Source organism: Dromaius novaehollandiae, chromosome 14 (assembly GCF_036370855.1).
Source record: "Dromaius novaehollandiae isolate bDroNov1 chromosome 14, bDroNov1.hap1, whole genome shotgun sequence".
NCBI lineage: Eukaryota > Metazoa > Chordata > Aves > Casuariiformes > Dromaiidae > Dromaius > Dromaius novaehollandiae.
This window is the reverse complement of record NC_088111.1, coordinates 16,513,840-16,535,800: the sequence shown is the minus strand read 5'-3', so window position 1 is coordinate 16,535,800 and position 21,961 is coordinate 16,513,840. Positions and strand designations below refer to the sequence as shown.

General features: G+C 38.1%; 1 protein-coding gene and 1 long non-coding RNA gene across 13 annotated transcripts in view; one reads left to right on the top strand and one right to left on the bottom strand.

Annotated features, from left to right (window-relative positions):
• RBFOX1 (RNA binding fox-1 homolog 1) overlaps positions 1 to 21,961 on the top strand; it is a 1,256,643-nt gene that overhangs the window by 359,242 nt on the left and 875,440 nt on the right. The window lies entirely within an intron of this gene.
• On the bottom strand, positions 5,232 to 6,766 carry LOC135329891 (uncharacterized). The gene is made up of 3 exons (XR_010391524.1): positions 6,712 to 6,766; positions 6,391 to 6,542; positions 5,232 to 5,414 (listed from the first exon to the last, which is right to left on the bottom strand). It is a non-coding gene; the product is annotated as an uncharacterized LOC135329891 (long non-coding RNA).

Sequence of the window (21,961 nt, the reverse complement as noted above, 5' to 3'; positions counted from 1 at the left end):
CCTAGAAAAAAAATCCTTTGTACCTATGGGAGGAATTTAAATTAGAATTGATGCCTGCAGAGGAGGGTTAAAAGTCCACTTTAAAATAAATTGTAGCTCTGATAACACTTTTTTCTTTTCTTTTTCTTTTTTTTTTGGCTTATTGTCAGGAAATCTTTTTTAATGTCAGAATTCTTTTTAATCAGAATTATATAACATGATATGTTATATGAATGCCTATAGCCAAAGAGCTGTCATCCACAATGGGATCTTAATTTTGGAAAAGACAGATTTTTGGTTGATGCATTTTGAGCAGATTATGCCTACCTTTGCCAGCTATCATAATTGTTACTCTTACAAATGGCATCTATAAAATTCAAGTCTTTTAGTCATTGTTTACACATAAGCCATAAATAAAAGAACATTAAACATTAAAATAGTATGGGATGCCATTTGCTATTATCTGTAAAAAATCATTTTCATGCTAAAATAGCCATATATATAATGCCTTTTAATGTTTGAAGTTTACCATGATGATAGAAATAGAATGTATTTAATTTATCGTCTGATTAAAAAAATTAACAAAAGTGTAAAGAAAATATTTCTATTATTGAAATATCATAGGTATAAATATAATCTTAGGAACCTTATGTAATTTAGTAAAAATGAATTAAAGTTTATGATGGTCTAGCATATAATAATTATTATTAACTACTTGCACACCAGTAAGAAAATTTCAGGCTTTGTCATTCTGAAGTTGGCAGATCCTACATGAGGAGGTATCTTGAAAGAAAAATATTCTTTTTCTTTTTGCTATTACTTTATATTTAAGACTTGTCAAGTTTATAACTATTTGAGGAATATTCTTAGTAAGAGAGTTAATTTACAGGATCATGATCATGATAGATGAAACAAAATCTGTTGTTAAAAAAGAAGGCAGTTAAATTAATTTTATGCTATGTAGCAAATACCTTCTTTCTGGTTTTCGTACAACAGTAGTAGATATTTGAGTAGATACTTGTCAGAAGAATAATTCCAGCAGCAAATGCCTGTGTCTAGCCATTGGTTGTCAGATATTAAAACAAAGCAATTATGGAAAAGTTTCAGCCTACTTGCTAGATTTGTTCTCTGCTCCTTCATATATTTTAAACCAAGACTCAAAAGGGTTCTTTTTTTGCACGGGCTGTTTACCCCCCCCAAAAAGTCAAAATCGCAGGATCTGTCTTTCTAAGCCATGTGCTAAACTTTACTCAACTGTCTAAATTATTTATCCTATAGAAATACCTACTAAATTTATAGTATAAATTCCTATTATAACTATAGTGCAACTGTTGTGTATCTATTTATATATTTATTTTCTCTAGGACGCATCTTCATAGATCGTCTTTGTAAATAATACCTTGAATTGTTTTGTAGTCGCTATGGCATATGGAACCCATATGTAACAGAGTAAAATGAACATTTCTGTGGGCTGTTTAACTTGCATTGGACATATGGAATCTATTAATAAATCACCTACTTCCAATTTTTAAAGCATATTTCCAGGGTATGCTATTCCCCATTGCTCTGCCCCTCTTGGGTGTTTTGAGAGGTATAGGTTGTTAACGCTTGCGTTCTACTGTGCATTAGTCTTCACTGATACCGACAATTAAAGGCTAATTATTAGACAGTGCTGTCACCTCAGCTGTTACCGAGATTTAGTTTGACATACGAGCGCTCTGTGTGTGAAATTTGGGAGTGGGGCTGAGAAGGCAGCTGAGAGCATTGGATCGCTTCCCTCTCGGGCAGCACCGGTGTTTCTGACTCCCAGTGTTTGCGAGCCGCAGCGAGCAAGGAGACGGCGGGGCTTAACCTGGAGTGTGAGAAGCCAGAAGGCACCAGTTTGTCCTGGTGATTATCCCTGTCCCTAGTGGGACATGGACTTGGACTTGGAGCATGTTTCCCAAGATCGCGTTTCTGAAACCAATCAGTGAGGTTCAAGGCAGCTCGCTACTGTAAAGTTATCTGTGAAATACTGAAATGTGAATACTGTTGGGAAATACCGTTATCTGAACGTGCTTGGCCTGTTCCAGTTCTGAAGACACATAACCAAACCTTTTGAGGTAGGAGTTGAGTTGTGCTGGAATATCATACTGTTACTTCAAGCCTGTCCGTAAGGTTACTGATGTGTAAGCTGGAAAACTTCCTGAAACCCTCCAACACGTGGTACTGAGTGTGGGGAGTTTGCAAACGGTAGCTGACAAGATGAAGTGAGAAAGAAAAACATGCCGATATAGCATGAAGAAGCCAAAATAGATACGGTTGGGAGATGAGAGAAAAGAAGCGAGTCTCAAAGCAGGGATGAAGAACTAGAATACAACATTTTGTGCGTTGGAGAACTAGTATGGAAGAACAGAAATAGTGTAGTTGTTATAAAATCCGTCTTTAATTATTACTACGTTTGATCTGTAACTTATGGAAAACTAAAGATGCGTTAAAAAATAGGATTTTTATCAGATAATATTGGTACTATAATGTGAACTGGACTGATAAACTACATGGCCAGGATGAAAACCAGAGAAAACACTGGGATAGAAGCACTGCAAAGTACCATGGTACAATAAGATTTGAAAGATTAAGTTGCATAAAACCCTTAAAAGATAGACAAAAAGCTGTAGGTTTTGATCATTCTAGCATCATTTTAAAAAGCCAGATGGGACACGTTCTGGTAGTAAATTTTAGTGTAAGTTTTCAGTTCTTGAAGATATTCGTGGATACTAAAAAGCCAATTTGCAGCCATTTATCCTGCATTTCTTAGCTCATCCTACATTACAGAACAGATACCGTCCAGCACTGGTATCATTTGATATTTGTATCAGTTGCTTAAACAGTGGTTACAGCAGGTGGCAATTCCTGAAACTCCATAGGATTTTTGTATCTGTTAACTGAATCTGGGCAAGCAGTTTGGTATGCTAATTTTGAAAGAATAACAAGTATCAGATACTGATATGGTCACATACCTTTTATTGCAAAGTAAGGACAGTATGAACATTTAATTGCTGTGGTAGGGTTTTTGTTGTCTCGGGCAGGAGTAAAGGGGCCCCTTGGCAAAGCGGAGGAGCAGCATGCTGGTACAAGGCTTCCATAACGTGTTCAGCACGTGACAGCTTCTCTTGCCTGCAGTGAGTTGAGGGCTACCTGTGCCTTTCCACGGGGACCCACGCATCGTTTAGGAGCATAGCTCCATTGTGCTCATTAAAAAAAAAAAAATTGTTTGTATTATCCGTTTACTTCAAAAACTGCATAGTTGTGGAGAATTTAAGAACAAATGCTGCCTCTTTTTTTAATGGGCTAGAAGTCTGTATTGCCTTAAAAGGATTTATTTTGACCACCTAAATTTTATTCCAGTATTGCTGAAGGGTATGATATCCTATCATAGCCTGACACACTTCCTTTTCCAGCAATGAAAATTCTCAGCCATCCAGTGACGGTATCTTTGCAGGTACTTGGATGTTCAAAGTTGCTGGTGTGTATTTTAATTCATATCTCCTGAAAATTATGGTATGTATTAAATCTGAGAAGGATTCTTTCTCTGTGGGTTCAAAACATACGCAGAGCTTCAAATCATTTTAGTGCAGGGTATTGAGCTTTATGCATGCTAATGAACTTTGCCATTCATAGTGGTTGCGTTTATCAAGTTACTTATTAGGTTGAATAAAAATAACCATAAAAAGGAGGAAAACTCTGCTTTTTAATTAATTCCTTGTTAGCTTGCAAGTTAGCAGAGGCAAATTCAGTAACATTCATATTTACTTGCTTAAAATGAAAACCAGCATTTTTAAAGTTACTGGATTTTTTTTTGTTGTTTTTTGGAAATCGTGCATCTATATACATTCTGTGTCTCACCTTTCCTATTATGCAAATCCTAATTTCAATTCTGGAAAGTGCATAAAAACAACAATTGTGCCCTCTACTGGATGTAGATTTTAACTAGCTATCCTCATGCTGTTTTTTGCAGAAAAATATTTGCTTGTAGACGACAAATTGAAGCATCATGGCATCATGCAAGAGATTAATTAAACCTGCTTAACTTTAATTCCAAAGCAAATACTAGAGTCATTTGTAGTACTTAAGTATCTGTAAAAAACAGATGTAGCTAAAGGTTCATATATTGTTTTTCCTATACCTTAAATCAACAACTTACATTTTCTTTTTAGGGGCGAGGTCATTACCCTTTGATTTTTAAACAGTATGCTAAGAGTGTGAATTGCTTAGAAGACCAAAATTTTAATAGGAAAAGGAGGAGCAAATTAAGAGCAGATAATGTCCCAGGCTGATTTTACTTCTGTGGAAATACAGCTGTATAACTTTACATGATAGTTGAGCCCTGTGGCACTTGTATCTTCCATAGCATATCATAAATATAATGTCATGTTTTTTTCTGGATTTCCTTACAATGACTTCACTTAATTACTGGAGAGAAGTAGTGAAGGATATTATGTTGATTTTTCCACTCTTAGAGATGCAATGTGATAATGATGAAGATACCTGATGTTACTTATGGCTGATTAAGAAATACCATGTCTAAGATTAGAACAAATCAGGTCAAGCAGAAAGCCACTGAAGTTTAAATTACAATCTTTTTATTTTATTCTGTTTTTTGAAAAGAAAAAGTCATTTTCTGAAGGCTTCACTGTTTTTCCTTAACATGTACATGCTATTTACTATTTTTGATTTTAAAGAATTCTTAATTTCTGTTTTAAAATGTAGTGGTATTCCTGTGCATAGATTCATAGATTATCATATATGTGTACATGCCCACTCGTGCACACCCCCACAAACACTCTGTATCCTTGATAAGATACACATTTAGGAGAACTTAAAAAAATTTGCATTCCCAAATTTTCACCTTTTTAATGTCAAGGAGTTACTTTTCAGTAATTCAAAAAAGCAGTCAAAATTGATTGCATGTACTGTAATCATATGGGTAGAGATTTTTAGGTCTGAGAATATAGCACTGAGAATAAGCTCTGTTAATTTGAAGGAAAGTATAAATATATTATGTAAATGTCATCATTAATCAGGAGACATGCTTAAAATGGTAGAAGATAAAGCAGACCAAAAGGCATAAGTAAAGCATTTGTATTTTTCAAAGTATACTTTAACAAAGGTAGTGTTTGACTTTCTGAATAGAGCCATGCCAGTATAAATATTTACTCATACATTAGGCATCTAATTTCATCTTTTAAAATTTATGATTAATATTTTTCCTGAATTAGTGTAAGATGTATTAATGAAATACGTGGGAAAAAAACCCTGAGAAATTAAGTGCCACATGGCTGTGCTAGTTGGTCTGACAGGTTGGTTTAGTACATCCACAAGAATCCGATAGTTAGCATTCACTGCTTTTGCATTATTTAGGTGGTCTGTCTTGTGTCCAAGCGAGTATTCCAGCCCTTAAAAGAAAGAAAGAAAAAAGAAGAAGGAAAAAGAAAAGACTTCTGGCTAAGTATACTTGCACAAGGGTCTTTAAACATAGTAGCATTCAACGTGAGATAGCTTACAAGGGCACACACTTGTGAAGAAGCTTGTTGACTATTTCTCACTCACTTCTAACATAGAAAACCACAGTAACTTTGGGCAGCTTTTGCAAAAAAAGGATGTCCCATAACATGGTTGTAAACCAGCATCATCCCATATTCATGTGCAAGGTAATAGTTGTTGCATGTGTCCATTTATGACATGTGACAGGATTTTACTTTTTTTACTCATGTGATTTGTCTTTAGTGATTTTTTCCCCAAGTAGAATAAGTTTCATCTGACACCAGATGTCTCATCTGAATTATAGCCTGTCACTCCGCATAAATGCATACCTCCTCAGATCAAGAAAATCTTGGTAGTAACATGGAACGCGTTAGGATGGGTGACAAAGAAGTCAGTAGAGCAAATGCCGTTGTATTCAAGGCACATTACTGTGGATTGCAAATTAAAAAATACACATAAATGTAAAGCACAATTTGTCTTTAGAGTCATAATGCATTTACTTGTGCATTTTTGTAGAGGGTTCAATTTTCACAAAAGATTTCAAATTACATTTTTTGGCCTGCTGAGTTGTCTTAAAAGCACGATAGACTACGCATATCCCAGCAATTTCCATTGTAGTTACATTTGAAATAACCATATTTTTCTATACCCTAGATTTTCTTTACCAAAAGCTTGTGATATAGCAGTAAAACAAGCATAATTAAAGAAAACCCTTACAAATTCAATCAATCAGTTAAGAATTGGGTAAATTTCATTACTTCATAGGGGGACTAGTGTGGGGACAAGAAGTATGGATTTAAACTGCAACTGTTACATATACGATACAGGTGACCTATAGTAAAGCTAGATAACTCTTATTTTTAATCATGGTTTAATTCTTGCACATACCGTATCCTGTTCTGTTTCATTGCGGAAGGTATTTATAGGCGATGTCCATGCGTGTTCTTCTTTTGCTGATGGTTTAACGTGGAAGAGTTCTCGCTGCGCCTCCAGCTGTGAGCGTGGCCGGCTCGGCCAGCCATCGCAAACTCCTTTTCTTCCTTGCCAGCAAAAAAAAGTGCTACATATCAGATTATCTCCCCATTTATTACTGTGCCACCTCATCAAAAGGCTACTGCAGGAAAATTTGTGGGAAATGATAGATCCTGCAGAGAGAGCTGAACCAAGACGTAACCAAGGGTCTCTTAAAATAAAAAAAGCTCCTCTCACCTGGATCTGTTCTGCTCTCCCTTTCTTCCTATTGCTCGCTTCCCCTGCAAGTTGTCCTTCACTCTCCTCCCCCTGCCACCCCGAGCCTTTCTGTCACGCTTCTCCTCTGTCCCCCATTCATCCCTGCTCTGGTCAGTCCAGAACAGGCACCGAAAAATAGGCACCAAATCAACCAAACACTGGAAAAAATGCCCCTTGCCCATCTTGCTCTCTTGACCTCCTCTCAGACAGATCTTTTATCAAGCCTGCTTTGAATTAAGCGTGGCAGCCTGGAGTACTCTCTTAACATTGTGCCGTAAGTAGCAGGCAGCGAGTAGAGCTGCCCCGTGGAGGTGTCTTCTCCGTGGTGGGCATCACCTGAGGGCAGATGGGCCAGGAGCTGCCGGGACGCACATGTGTGGGGACGCGCTCCTTGCGTCTGCCCCTCGGAGGCACGCCGAGCCGAGCGCACGCCCGGCTGAGCCGCGCGTCGTTTGTGCTCCCATTTCAGGCTGCGGAGGTGGGGGGAAAGGTGCATTTTGAATGCTCGTAGGAATTTGCTGTCCTCCAAATTCCTTACGGCACGAGGGAGAAGGGCAGCCAAGTCCTGGAGATGCGAGGCAAAGCGCAAGGTGCCTCTCGGATCCACGCTCGCCGCCTTTGGCGCATTGCTGGAGCTCTCGCGTCTCACAGAAATGGGTTACGTGTGTTCAGCTCTTCAGCACCATCTTGGCTCTGTAAGGAAGAAGCTGAGCTGGAAGTCGTATCCTTCGGTGGTTCTCAGCGCCAAGACGGCGATGCTCCCGCCCTTTCCTGCAGCGCTGTGCCGCTCGTCCGGGCACTGTCCCCTTGACACAGCGGCCTCCGGTGTAAGTGCCTGTCGTGACGTACCCATACAGCACGTAAAATGTGCCACGGCATTAGTGGGATGTGCACTTCCAGAAACTTCTAAGTTTTCTTTAGCATTTATTCCTAAGTGTCCCAGTCCGTGAACTATGTCTACGTTAGTGGTGTGCGTGTTTGGGCTTCTCGGGCCCCGAGGATCGACGGCAGCACTCACAAGATCTTGCAAGAATCATGGTCATTAAGAAACTTTCGCTTTTGTGTATGGGGAATATGGCTTTTCCACACTGGGAGAACAGGTTTGTTCACTTGTTCACCAGAAAAAATAATATCGTTTGGGGATTATGTGAAATTATTTGTTCACTGGGAAGTATTAATATTTGAAACTGCTGAGCCAGGAAGCAGATTTCGTGAAATTTCAAAATATTGAGCCACGGATGCATTTTTGACTATCAGTGAACAGGCATGTGGGAGAAGTTAGATGTTTAAAATGAAGCTTTACTTTGATGCCTAGTTTTTAGTATGGAAGCCCCTATTTTGTGCCTACTGTAGCAGGGAGTAACGTAGTGGCCTCACCAGTAGCCAGAAGTGCGCCTGGTGTTACTCTGGCTTTCGCTTCAGCTTTTAAGACTCCTGTCTATGTTACCCTGTTAACCTTGCCTGGAAGCCTGCCCTCATCTTCTGCTTTCAGTCCCCTCTTTCCTAATACTTTTTAATAGGCTTGATTATTTGGATTAAGTAATACATTCATACTCCTTTGAGATATATTTTTATAAATATGTGTAGCTTTGATATTCGTTTTCAGCTTTGTAAAGAAAGAGTTATCATAACATTCTGTATATTGTTAGAATTGGTAACAAATGTGACATTTGTGCCCTAAAATATTTCTAATTAATATCCTGAAACTTTAAGCAACAGGGGAAGCTCTGTCTGGCAGGTTTGTTCTTTGCCGCGTGTTGCTTTTACAGAGCCAGGCAGTTAAAGTGTGTGTATGTATTTCATCGCACTAGTGTAAAAATGGGATTTGTGTGTGGTGCTTTGTCATCTTCCCAGATCTCCTGCTTATCAACTGGCTTTACGATTTTAATTTCAGGGTATCTCTACTTATGCTGGTATGTGTCTGACACGTAATACAGCCTGAATTAATACTGCCCTGGCATTGTGTCGTTGCGATGAAGAGATAACACAAGTAACATTCCTAACCTATCTCAATTTTTCTATCTGCTTCTGGGTACATTTAGGCATTTGTTGGAAGAGGTGGGCTGTATTCCTTCCCTCTGAATGTTATATTTGTGGCATATTGCTTATGGCATTTATTACAGGCTGTTCAGTGGTTCAGTAAGTTAGAAATAAAAACTGGAACTGCGCACATTATGTCATGGTCATGGCAGCCCTTTATCTTGAATTAAATTTAGGTTTAGTGTGTGATATAACTGTGTTATATATAGGACTGTGACCCCTTAAAAATGTGACTTCTGCACGATTTGATTAAGTTTCTTGTAGTGAACAGTAGGTAATCTGCAGAAATCAAGCAAAAATAAGAACTGGTAACCATTTGGGGTAATTCTTTTGTGTTCCCTTGCTTTAGGGAGATATATGAAGAAACAATTCCTAAATAAGAGCATGTATTTAAAGCTTGTTAAGTGTGGCTTTTCCAGGCTTTGCAATTCTGTGCGTGCGTGTGTGTGTGTGTGTGTCCATCCGCACACTTCCCGCTGGGCGTCAGATATGAAGCACTGACTTGTGTAATAGGTGTAATTGAAGTTGAACAAAAATTTGCCACTGGAAAATGGAAGAATTCAGGCCATTTGGAGTTTAATAATGACTGCTGTTCTGGCACTGGCAATTCTTCAGTGACCTTTTACAGTATGGTTCAGGAGGCAAGAAAAGAAATTTCAAGTTATTTCTGTTTCCCCTAGAAAATGTTTGAAACACCACGTAAGCATTAGATGAGATAAAGTTAAGGTTGTTTTAGAGTTTTGGTTGAAAGCCCCCCCCCCCCCCCCAAAAAAAAAAAAAAGTTTCTTTTTCTCAGCAAAAGATGAAAACTTCAAATATTTATCCTTTAGAGACTGAATAACTTCCATGTCTATTTGGGGTAACAGGTATGGTACCTAGTTGGTGACACAAACACTACAATGAAATGTATCCTTCAATAACGCTCTGGAAATTACCAGGTAAAAAGAGTAAATTAAAATCCAAGCCTAAGGCTCTTTTCTTAATGCATATAACTGTAAAAGTATGATTTAAGAGACGGTGAAAATCAACCCATAAAGTTTAGCACAGTGGGCTGTTGGCTTTTTGGTGGTGGTGGTTGTTGGGGTGGGTGTTTCATTTTGTTTTTTTCCTGCATGGCAGACCTGTGTCTGGGATTTTTCCTCCTGGCAGTTGTGCCTTATTTATTTCTTTAACTCCTGTCGTACTATTTGGTTTAGCAGTGTAAGTTCAAAGAATGATAGCAGTTCCTTACATGCATCTTATGTTTAAATAAACTTACACGTTAGGTAACCGTGCTGGTGAGAGCACTTGCCCACCAGTGAAAGAAAGATAACCAAAATATGTCTTACTGCTTTTTGACTGGAGAGGTGGTAGGGTTCAAATTCTCCTTCTCCTAGGAGTTCAAGGGGAGACTTGTGCTTGTCATCAGTGCTTTCGGATTTGCTTTCGGATTAAGCCCTCTGGGCTCTCATGTCCTGAACAGGAGGGAGCCCGCTCCATGATCCAAGTATGCTTGTCCCACTCTTGAAATGTGTGTTTTATAAAATACTTTTAAAAGGTTAGCAAGGATGCCCAGATTTTGGAATAAACCCCAGGGTTGTAATTAAGATCCAACTACCTCAGCAGTAGCTTAAAGACGATAAAATGTCATAAACCTCTCTATTCTTACAAACAAGTTTTCATCTTAGTGCTCCCAGTCTCCTATTCTGTATGCAAGCATAGCTACCCTGAAAAATAACGGGGTTTTTTGGATTTTGTCAGAGGTATTATAAGAACTGGGAAGTCCCTTCAACTCTGTCTTGTCTTCACGGTCGTGACCAACACCATGACCTGTTTTCACGTGCACTGTTAAGATAATTTCATAATATAGTGGAGAGAGATGAGAAGGTTGTTTTCAAAGTATTTTCTTGTGCTCTGAAAACTGTGACCTATTTCCTAGCTCATGAATTAACAAGGAATAAGTACAAAACAATATCCCTTTAATGAAAAGGACATTTTAATAGAAAGGAATCACTTGCAAAAAGTGATATGACTACAAAATACAGTACAGTGTTCCTCATATTGTGCCTTGTTTGACATCCAGCTGGCCTATCAATTATAGGCTCTACTCTACAGATGGTGCAATACATCAAGATTAAGTCAGTCAGTTAGTTTGTTCCCAGTTAAGTGCTAATTCTCCCGGTGGAGAATATTACCCTGAGTCTGAGTTAAGTGCCTGCCTTGTAATATCCCTTTATGGTCTTATTTTGTGATTTTAAGCTGAGATGCTCTGTCACGTAGTCCAGAACTTATCCCGGCTTGTTCTTCCAAGTGCGACCTGCATTGCGGTCCTCATTTATATGGGGAAGTTAGATACGGGATTTGGAGGGGTCTGAGAGGGGATGGCAACATTATCTGAAGATAAGTAAGTTGATTTTATAATATATATGATTTTATACCACGTACTTCTGTGCTTACATGTACTTGCCGTTATAAAATCTGAACACCTGATAGGATGTACAAGGTAAGTACAGTGCCAACAAGAGACGAGCATTACAACAGCTGCCCCCTCCTCGTGTGGATTAGAAGCTTAATGAACTTGTCTCCTGAAGCTCGATAGCATGGCAGGGCTCGCTTTTTTCTATGACTTACTAGACAGGTTCCTTGGTCTTGTATTTTGCTTGCTCAATCTATCCTCTTTTGCTTGGCTGTACAAGCCAATTGAGAGTTGCTGCTAATAAGTTGATATCTAATCCCATTACTATTCTTTCCACTTTTAGGCCCAGTCTTTGCCCAGTTAAAGGCTGGTTAGTTTTCTGACGCCTTCCTTCTCTTACATCTGAATGTCAGGCCGATCACCGATTAGGTCACTTGATCTAATGGACTTGCTGTCTGCCCCTGTTAGTCTTTAAGGTGCCCCTTGACTGAGAGAAAACCTTTCGACAGAATTTGTTTTCTGAAGTGACTCCAGAGATTACCGGCAATTACACAAGCTCCTGAATCGCTTTATGTCAGACTTTAAAAGGCATGCTCTGCCAGGGCGCCCCGAATTACCAGTGTGGCTTTGCTGCCGTGCTATGGGAAATCTCCCTTATAGCGTGTTCACTGAATCACGGTAGTTTCAGCAGCATCTTAGCTATGCAGATATACATTAAAATGCTGCCAGTTTCCCAGGATCTGTTCTGAACTTTATCTTGGCATCTTGCTTGAGTATTTATATGCCACTGAGAGGAAGAAATTCCTTTGTGTAGTAGTTGCAAAAGCATCTCTTTGGTACTTAGAGTGCTAACAGTAATTAAAGTGTTTGAAGTTATATGAATTTACTGAAGATTATTTGCATTTAATGAACTTCCTTACTTAATCTCTGTCAAAAAAAGGGAAATATCAAGAAAATACGTATTTTTGTGCATGTGAAAAATGCAGTATTGTTGGGAAAAAAGCTTTGATGTGTGCATCAAGGGAAAGCTATGACATAGTTCTAGCCCTGCTATTAAATAGCGTTACAGTGTTGTGTGGAAAGTACTAAAATATATAACCATAATGGAGCATAATGCAAGGTTTATTAGATAATTACAGCTGTACAGTCAGGTACAATTTCATGTGTTCCACAACCTTTTAATCCTCACTGAACTTAAACTTTTTTTTTGAGTATTGTTATTACTAGTTTGATCTGATGGATTAACATTTCTGAAACAGAGTGCTCAGGGAATTAGATGCATTGATTTTTGTTTGCATTGAAATGAAATAATATCCTAATTTTGAGTTCCCTTATTAATTTTAAAATCAAAACACATGAATGTACATTGTATACCTCTTAAAATTTTTATCCGGCACCATTTTTTTTTTTTTTTTGGTTTTCCTTGCTAGAAACTTTTAATTTTCATTGCTTAACCTTTCATTTTTGAAATAGCCGAATTATTTCCAAAACCAAACAATACTGTGACAAGGTTTTGACTCTGGGCTTTTGTTGATTATCTTTCCCCTAACTTGTATTTCAGAGGATATGTTGCATGTGTTTCTCGTATACAGTAGTGAAGTTATTGTGGACCTAGGGTTTCATATGAGAGCTCAGAATCTTGTTCACTGTATCTGCATTTTCAATTCTTGTTTTATTTTAAATTCACTGAATAAAAACAGTGAAAAGTATTGGTTGAATCTTTTTATTAATTAAAACGTGGAACAACTTCAGAATACAAATTATGCACAACATTTTAGATAGCATCCTCACCACCTGAGCATCACATTTTTATAAACAATTAGAAATTCATATTTTAATTAAAATTCTTGAAGTTGAATAAGTGGAGAGGGATTGAATTTCAGGATTGTTTTTAAATAGCAGCTTTGGCACTCATTGTAAACATATTCAAGTATATTTATTTGGACTATGCTAGGTTCTTGTTGTGAATTTATACTTTATATTGAGCCCTCGTAGGTATCAGTGGCTCCGTGGACTTCTGATATAAGGAAAGTGGTTTATTAGAAAACTAGTTATGATGCTGTAGTTGTTATCATATCATACAAAAAGCAGGAGGTGATGATGAACTTTGTGTAAGGGATATAATGGTAATTATCTGCCAAGGTACAAATTAGGTACCTTGCAAGTCTGTGCTTTGAAAAACATTTCTTAGTAAGCAGAATGTATTTTTACTAGCAGTATGGAAAAAGTACTGGTATAGTATCTGTAAGTTATCAGTGTCTTGGTTTTATTTATTTACAATAGGACATCACTCCAATTTCTAGGCAGAACACTTAATGACTTCTGACAGAGAAAAGCTGGATATGCTCCTTTCATTTAAAACAAGCAAACAAGCTTGCTGATAGCTGCTTGCTGTTTAATAGCATAGTTATAAAATTGGAGTTAATATTTAAAGGGATTAAAATCTGTACAATATCTTTAAATAAATCTAAACAGAGAAGGGAAAAACAGCAGCTGGAAAAATAATTGTCCACATAGCTTTATATTTGAACATGTTTTTCCTATTCCGTGATCTTTGATGCCCTAGGAGAAGCCCAAAACAGAAAAACAAGACGAGAAAATTGAGCAGGTTATTGATGTGGCAGGTCCTGAAGACTGGAAATGCTGGTGTCACAGCATGCATGTTAGTCCTTTGCAGCTCAGTTACATCAGTCCAGAACACTTTTTCTCCTCCAAAATGATTGCTTTTCTGAGCTGCTTGCATTGGGCTAATGACTTCCTTTTCTCTTCTCTTCTATGTCTCTTTTTCTGCCAGTGGGACTTTTAGCTTTATCAAGATAATGCACAATACTTGTTTCAAGAACATTTTTGTTGTTTTTTAGCAATATAAAAACCAGTAAGCAGCAGCACATTGCGTACTTGAACTGCCCTCCTGTATGTGCATGCTGATGACTGAAGCTGGGGTTTCCTAGCAGGCGGCCAAACTGCTCCGTCCTGCTCGCAGCCACGCGGCACTCGGTGATGTTGCAAGGAAATAAGGGGAAATGGGATGGACGCGGGGTGAACAACCTCGTGCAGATCCTTGCAAGTGAGGAAAAAGAACTGAGGTATGTAGTTTGCCTGTATGAGAACTGAAGTCTGAGGGGAAGGATTAAAAAAATTATTTTAGGATTTTTTTTTTTAATAGCAGTAGTTGGCAAGTTAGCAGTGAAAGGAATGTGGAGGATGAGACAACTGAAGGTACTTTCTGTGTGTATGCCCTCTGTATTTTAAAAGTATATGTGATTTCTGCTGAATTTCCATTTATTAATCCTTTGTAAGTGATTAGTAGATGTTGGATAACTGGAAAAGCACTTTCATCTACTTTGACACTTCGTTGAAAGCCACCAATATTTAGCAATTGTAAATGATGCGAGACTCTAGACCTTTCCCCCTTTATTAATGCTGTAGAAATAAGGAAGTTTATGTGTAGCTGTAGATAGCGGAAACTTGGGAATATATAAGTTATGATTTGGAAAAAATATTTTTATTTGGGATTTGTTGAAATTTTAGTGCAAAATGTTAATAGCTTAATCATAAAATACAGATTTATGCAGAAAATGGTGTTGAGTGACAAACTGAATCATCTTCAGCAGAAAATTCTGTTTAAATGCTGAAAATGCAAATGCTCAGATGTTCTTGGGTAGCAGTAAACATCTATGTCAGCTCCTAAGTTTGTCTTACTGCAATTGTTACTGAATATAATTGTAACTTAGGTTAAAAACAGAACCAGTAAAATTGCTGTAACTCGAAGTTTTATTCCATTTTGTAATATTCTGTAAAAACTGAACAGCAAAAGAGCAAGAACAAGAAAACCATCAGCCTTAAAATGAAGTTTAAGGGAAAACCTGAGCTAATGTATAATAATTGGAAAAAAATGGTCCATGTCACATTTACTTGTTTGAAAAGACCAAGAAGAGAAGTAAAAGCTTTACCCGCCTGGGACCTTAGAAAAGGATAAGTTAAGGAGCTGGATTTATTTTCCTCAGTAGGAAAGTTGCTGTTTTTACATTCTATTTCTCATACACAAGCTAGTGCAGTGAATCATTCCCTGCTCACATTTAGCTCCCTTTACCGTGCACATATTGTTTGGAAATACATCTAACCCCATTAACTGGAATTGGTAGTGGGCCATCATCCATCTTCCAATAACCTGCATAAAGACAGAGCTTAGACTGTGATAATAGGGCTTATAACCATGTCAAGTCAAATAGCTGTTTATATCTGACTAATGACTAGGGTGGAGATAGAAGTTGTATTTCTTTTTCCAGAGGAACTGTGGTAAGATTAGAAATGTCCTTCACAGTCGCTGCTTTGTCCTTTAGCCACTCACCATCCCTAGCCAGTTCTCGTAATTAAGAGGGGACCATTAAACATGTTCTTATCCGTAAGGCTAAAGGTAGCGCAACTGCCTGATAATAGAATCAATAGGAAGGATCTTTCAGTGCTGCTTTTCAGCAAGGCTCCAGACCGGTTTAAACTTGGCTGAAGCTGAAATCCAGGGGCAGAATTTTATGTGAGATTTTGAAGCAGACAGAGTGCACATGACAAAGCATACGGAGGGCTTGCATTTCAGAGTAGAGAAATGGTACTTGTTCAACAGTTATTATGTATGCTAGTAGCTGTATAGCAAGCTGGTAGCTCTGTAGCATTCTGCAGTCCAACTAATTTCTAAAAAGAAAAAAAGCGCGGGAGAGAAAGCCAGTTTTTCATAATGATTGGGATGTGTATGACAGAATAACACATGGCTTAATTGTTTTCAGTAGCTCTGCAACACGTGAAGTGACTGAGGTTGACTGGAGGCAAAAAAATACACTCTGATAAATCTTGTGTGTGTGTGATTTTTTTGGATATGTGCAGAAACCGGTGTCAATGGGAGATTGGTATATGCTGCATAAACAGGAGAAAACTGGTGACGAGATTGTTGTGTGTATTGAAAAGATTCCGGTTTTCCAACTGTGTGAATCCTGTGAGCGGTAATCATCCTAGTGCTTGTTATGAACATATGCAACATTTAATGACCCTTTTCCCGTAATTGTCACAGTTGCTTTAGAGACGGTACAGTGTAGGTGTCACTGTTATTAGTAGTGCACCTCCTGGGGTTGGTTCTTGGCGGTGGTCCTGACGTTGTTGCGTGCTGTTGAAATAGCAGCTCCGTGTGCTCCCGTTTTGCTGTTACTAAAACTTGAATGATGATAATTACTTCGTAGGAGTTAAGGGAGGCTTAATTAATATTATTGTCCATTTCTGACACTTTTAGAATCATATCTGGAATATTATTTCCGGTTTTGGACTTGCAGTAGAAGGAAGGCGTTGCCAAACAGGGCAGGTCCAGCAGCGGACCATGGGGCTGAAGCCCCGAAAGCACCCGCGGCTCCTCGAGGAGCGCAGCTTGCTCAGGCAGGAGAAGAGTGGGCGAAGGTCAGGGTCTCGCTGCTGCCGCCCGCTGCCAAGGGGCTCTGGAGAAGACAACGGGAACCAGAGCCTTCGCAGAGGTGCACAGCAGAAGGACAAGAGCAACGGTCTAGTGGCAGCAACGGAAACATTGATTGGAAACGCAGGAAAAATGATTGCCATGGTGACAGTGGTTTCTTGCTGGAACGGGTTTCTCAGGTTGTGAGATTTCTGCCTTTGGAGGTATTTAAAACACAGTCTGGATGAAGCTGTGAGCTACCTTATCTCGTGTTGAAGGTAGCCCTGATTTGAGCAAGAGGTAAGGCTAGATGACCTCCAGAAACCCCTGCAGCCTAAATTATTCTGCGGTTTTGTTTATAAAAATATACACACAGGTCTCTGCATTTACTTTAGAGGGGAGGCTGAGCTGTCAGGCCCATAATTACTGCCTTAAGGTTTTAGGAAAAGCAATGTCAAGAAAACAGTAGTGTAAGTACCATGTGAGTCACTTAATTTAAAAAGTTTTTGTCCTAGTTACTTCTCTCCACATTCAATATAAAGCTCTAGACTGACTGTATTTCACTGGCAACTGGATAATTTACTTTTCAATTTGCAATGCATTTTTAATGTTTGCACAAAATAAAACATGAAGTATCTGAGTAGAGGAGGCAATGTGGGTAAGTAGAATTAATAAGATGGAATTGGTGTTTATCAGTAGTGTCATATTGAAAATGTAGTCCTCAAATGATTAATCATGGAGGACACTTTCTTCAGGAACAATCGTGAAGAGCAAATGTATTTGCTGTTTATCTCCTGGCCAAAAAAATAATGTAGACAGCAGCTGCTCAAGCGTCCTCATTCTGTATACCATATTGTTCTCACTCTTTACACCCGTAGCGGAGAAACAGTCTCCGGGGGGGGGGGGAAGATAACGTTCAGCAAACGCTTGCCCATCTACTTACTATTTTGAGATTGTGAAAAAGATACATTTGCAATGATGATTTCCATGGCGCAGATATTTATACAGTGTCTTTGGTTATAGTTCGTTCTACATCTCAAAAGCTATTAAATTGAAAAATCTTTCAGACAGATGACCAAGACATAAGGTGCAGCTATTTGAATTGATCAGTCAAAGAGATGGAACAGAAAGTGTCTTGTTTGTCTGGAATTATCTGTTAATCTGGAATTTGGTTGCTGAATCAACTCTGAGCACCTTTTTTCTTTTATACAGAGTAATTTTGAAGAGATGCAAAATGCAGACATAGTGGCTTGAATTGGCCATTGGAAATGATCAGCCTGTTACTAGAGGTGTCACGGTCTTGAGCAAGATGTGTGCGAAGGACCAGGGTGAGAAGCAGTGTTCGTACCAGGCTGCGTTCCTGTGCCGACAGGGCCGATGGCTCGCGAGTGTTCCCTTCTCTTGTCCTTTGAAATGCCAGTGTTGAGTTGGCTGTTATTTTGCCTGACATGTAACACATCCCCTTTCTGCATTAGTTTCAGAGATTCCTTAATTTTGCTCAAAGGGTTGTTCAAGGCTTCAGAGGAGAGCAGAGTTTGGTGACCAGCAGTGTTTCCATTCCCAATAATGGCTGTCACCTGCTGAAACTGTCCCAAACTCCCCAAATTCTGAACAGAAAAGCATTGCCTCTTTTTGTTTTTGCAACGAAGGGGGCACAATCATAACAGAGTAATAAATTGTAGGGTACTTGCCTGAATTATATAGTGAATGTGCAACAAAACTAGATTTGGTGAGGCAAAGTGGGATTGAAACAGCTGCTTAAAGTGAAAACAGATGACCCTGGGAAGTCACTGGGAAATAGCATACGATACTAGTAATGTCAGTGCTATTATTTTCACTTTTCTGACATGTCAGCATGTTGTTTGCAGCATTTCTCAGAATAATAGAATTTATTCAAGCAATTTATCCTTAATATGTGTAATATAAATAGTTTATGTTGTGCTTATATATCATATTAACAATATTTGATTTGTGCTTTCTTTACAAATTGGAAGCATTGATTTTCTTTAGTTCAGATTTTGTATTTAGGCTGGTGCTTTCTGTTCCCATTTTAGGTTCTGCACTTTTGAAATAAGTCGATTTCCCGTAAAATTATGTTTTCTCGTTGCTTGCCTCCCATTTGGAACCAGTTAATATCTTTAAATTATCAAATATAAGTTAGTAAGTTAACTTGCTCCACAAAAAAAAGTATTTCTTTTTTTTTTTTTCCCCCCCTCAAAATGCTTTTTCATATCAGGCTAAATATTGGTTCTTTTTTCTGCCTTTGTTTTTCTTTTTGGAAAAACTCTCAATCTTTTTTTTTCAAATGAGAAAAAAACATTTCCTGGTGGCTGGGTGGAAACACTGTTGCATTCTCTTCTCCCTATCCAAAATACAGACCTACTAAAATTGGGTTTGAACTTATTCATTAGTTCTTCCTTAATTTTTTTCTTGAGGTGCCTTGGGAATCTATGGATCTGTCAGTCCCACCAAACATCTTTTTCCCCATTTTCATGACTCAAAGATAGCCTCTGGATACATGTTGTGTTTTTCATAGCCTGTGATCTGTTTTAATCTGAGTTTTGAATAGCCGGTTAAGACTTTGTTCCTCCTACAGAATATTTCTGGAGTTAGTTATCCTCTTCAGTTAGTATGGATTGTCCAGTGATGGGAGAAGATGGGAACCAGTGTGGGGGGGAAATGAAAGCAATTTCCATCTCAGAATTCTGTCTTATCCCTTTCTCTTCTGCCCATGCGCCACTCTTTCCCTCCTTCCTTTAGTCAGGCAGTGATTTGGTTGTGTCTTACGTTTCAGGTGTGTATTCCTTCGCTTTTGTGCTTCCAGAGTAAAGCACTGAAATTGTCTGTGACGTTAGTGAAGGAATCGAAAAAAACCAAGTTGCCAGTTATATCTCCTTTTTTTTTTTTTTTTTTTCCAGGTGTCCTGGTGAATAATGCGTTCACTTAACATAAGATCTTGTAATTTTTTTCAACACTCGTCTCTTCATGTGCAAATCTGTAAAGTATTTTATTAAATTATATTAGAAATCCCTGGCAAGAATTTTACATCCTTCTTCATATATGCACATGTGAAAGTAGGTTTACGGTGTCCTTCAGACTTTTGTCTCCTTGTTTTGACCAAATAAAGTTTGAACAGTGGAAGACTGTGTAGCAAAACTTTGTAGCTTCCTAATGATTATTTGCAGCATTTCACAAAGCAAAATTTGGAAGCTGCTGATACGTACTTGCAGAGATGCATGAGTGCATAGACACGTATGATTTGCATCAAGTGGGTATCTTGCCATTAATTCAAATTCATTGTTATATTACAAAGATTAAAGACACTTAGTTCAGTATTTTACAAGAGCAATAAATCTGAGTTAGATCTACCTTTTTAGTCACTCAGGATTAGACCTTTTGGTGAAGTGATCCATTAGTGTGTTTTAAATCTATTGAATCATAGTAGAAAGGCACAATTTAAACTCAGAAGTCACCGAGTGAACTTTCCATTAAGTTAGGGAGACTGTGGTCACAGCTCATTTGATCTTTATGAACTAGAAAATGTGATGTAGACCACACTGGCATTCTATTAGAGGAAATCATGCATTTAACCATGTAGCAAAATACTGTAGCCAATTATATGAACATACACCTATTTTACACATGGCCAATCTTCTGAGTATAAAGTATTAACAGTGCGCATACTATCTTGTTTTAAGGACTATTTACTTTTAAGTCAGAGATACAGGATAAAGTTTAGAGAAAAAATAAATTAAACTACCATTTATATCAAAGTTTTCTAACTGGTAATCAGCCTTGCTCATAATGTGTGTGGAAGTACTTCACTTGGCATCAGCACAGATTGAGTGCAATCCTGTTTTATTTAACAGTATCGTCTGTTTTTAAAGGAAGAAAAATTGGTCAGGTTCAAAATTAATTTCTTGCAATTCTTGTACTTTTAAAAATAACTCTCCTCATTAGAGGATATAAAATATCTTCTGAATCAACAGTCAGCTTGCTTCTGCATGAGGATGGACATGAGGCTTTCCAATAGTTAATCATTTCACTTCAAAACATCTTTTCATAACAAATGATCAGTAAGGTGGACTCCTCACTAGTAGCGTTAGATATGTAGACTTCAGGCTCACAGTTTACTTGTTTAGTGTTTACTCTGCCTTTTGAATTCATTTGGTTTATGCTGTACAAATTAATGTACTCCCATAGACAGGTACTTGGACCTTTTAAAAAAATGCCTTTATACACTTAAGTCATATTAGAAGGCTTCTTTCTGTCAGGAAGTTAAATAACACATTGAATGCTGATACAAAAGTTCACTCTGGAAGTGCTGGACTTTTAAAATATCGTAGGTGTCATGGAGGGTAGCTGTGATTATGCTTTTGATTTATATTCCCATTCTGATGTCCTTATGCCAGCTGCCTGGGCTCTGGGCAATTTGATTGTCCGATTTGGGTGTTTGGGGTTTTTTTCCATGTCTCTTGGCTTTCATGGTAAAATGCTATTGGGAGGAAGGAAAATCTTTGCAATCAATTACAGTGTAATTCATAATGACATAAACTCCTTTCACCAGTAGTTTTGACTGACTTCTTTGCCAGAAATAAATTACGAGCTGGGATGTTACAACCTCTGTCATTATGGGCTTATCGCGGATATTGGCATTGCAAAATTGGAATAGGCGTATGAAGATAAATGTGTTGTATGCCGACATGTCCTTTCCTATACAAAACACTGAGTGAGTGTTGAGGTGATATGTACAAGAATTTTGCAGAGAATGCCAAAGCCGAGTCAAGGCAAATTAAACATCCCCATCTGGCTTTGCTTTCCTGCAAATGGACATAGCTATACGAACTAATATAGAGTATTCTGTTTATTACAGCTGCTCTTTGCAGTGTGGTTTTCTGAAGCTCTGCTATGTGGTCCATTAGTTGTGATTTTTTCCAGAAAGATGTCTGGATCTTGGAGATGTTGCCTACATGGAGAAAATGACAGAACCCTCATGCTAGACAGCCGGCATATTCTTAAAATGTGCTGTTACTCTGTCAATACTGCACCTGATCTCAGAGGCAGGAGAAGATATTTTTGAAAAGAATAATGTGCTTGTATCTCATGTAACCATACCTGATTAAAGAGAATCCCAGAGTTGCTCTTTCATGATAATTCTTTTTATGGAGTTAAGAAAGCAGCTTTAAATTCTGTTTCTGAAGGATTGCCTTCAAATTCAAATTATTTTAAATATGGTATGGTTTATGTTAGTGGGATTTTTTTCAGAGAAGTAATTAAATATGTATTACTAAATATTTTACTGAAATAAAAAACAAAAAAGACTTGTAGCCCAGTTGCCCAGTATGGTATGAACTCAGGGAGCA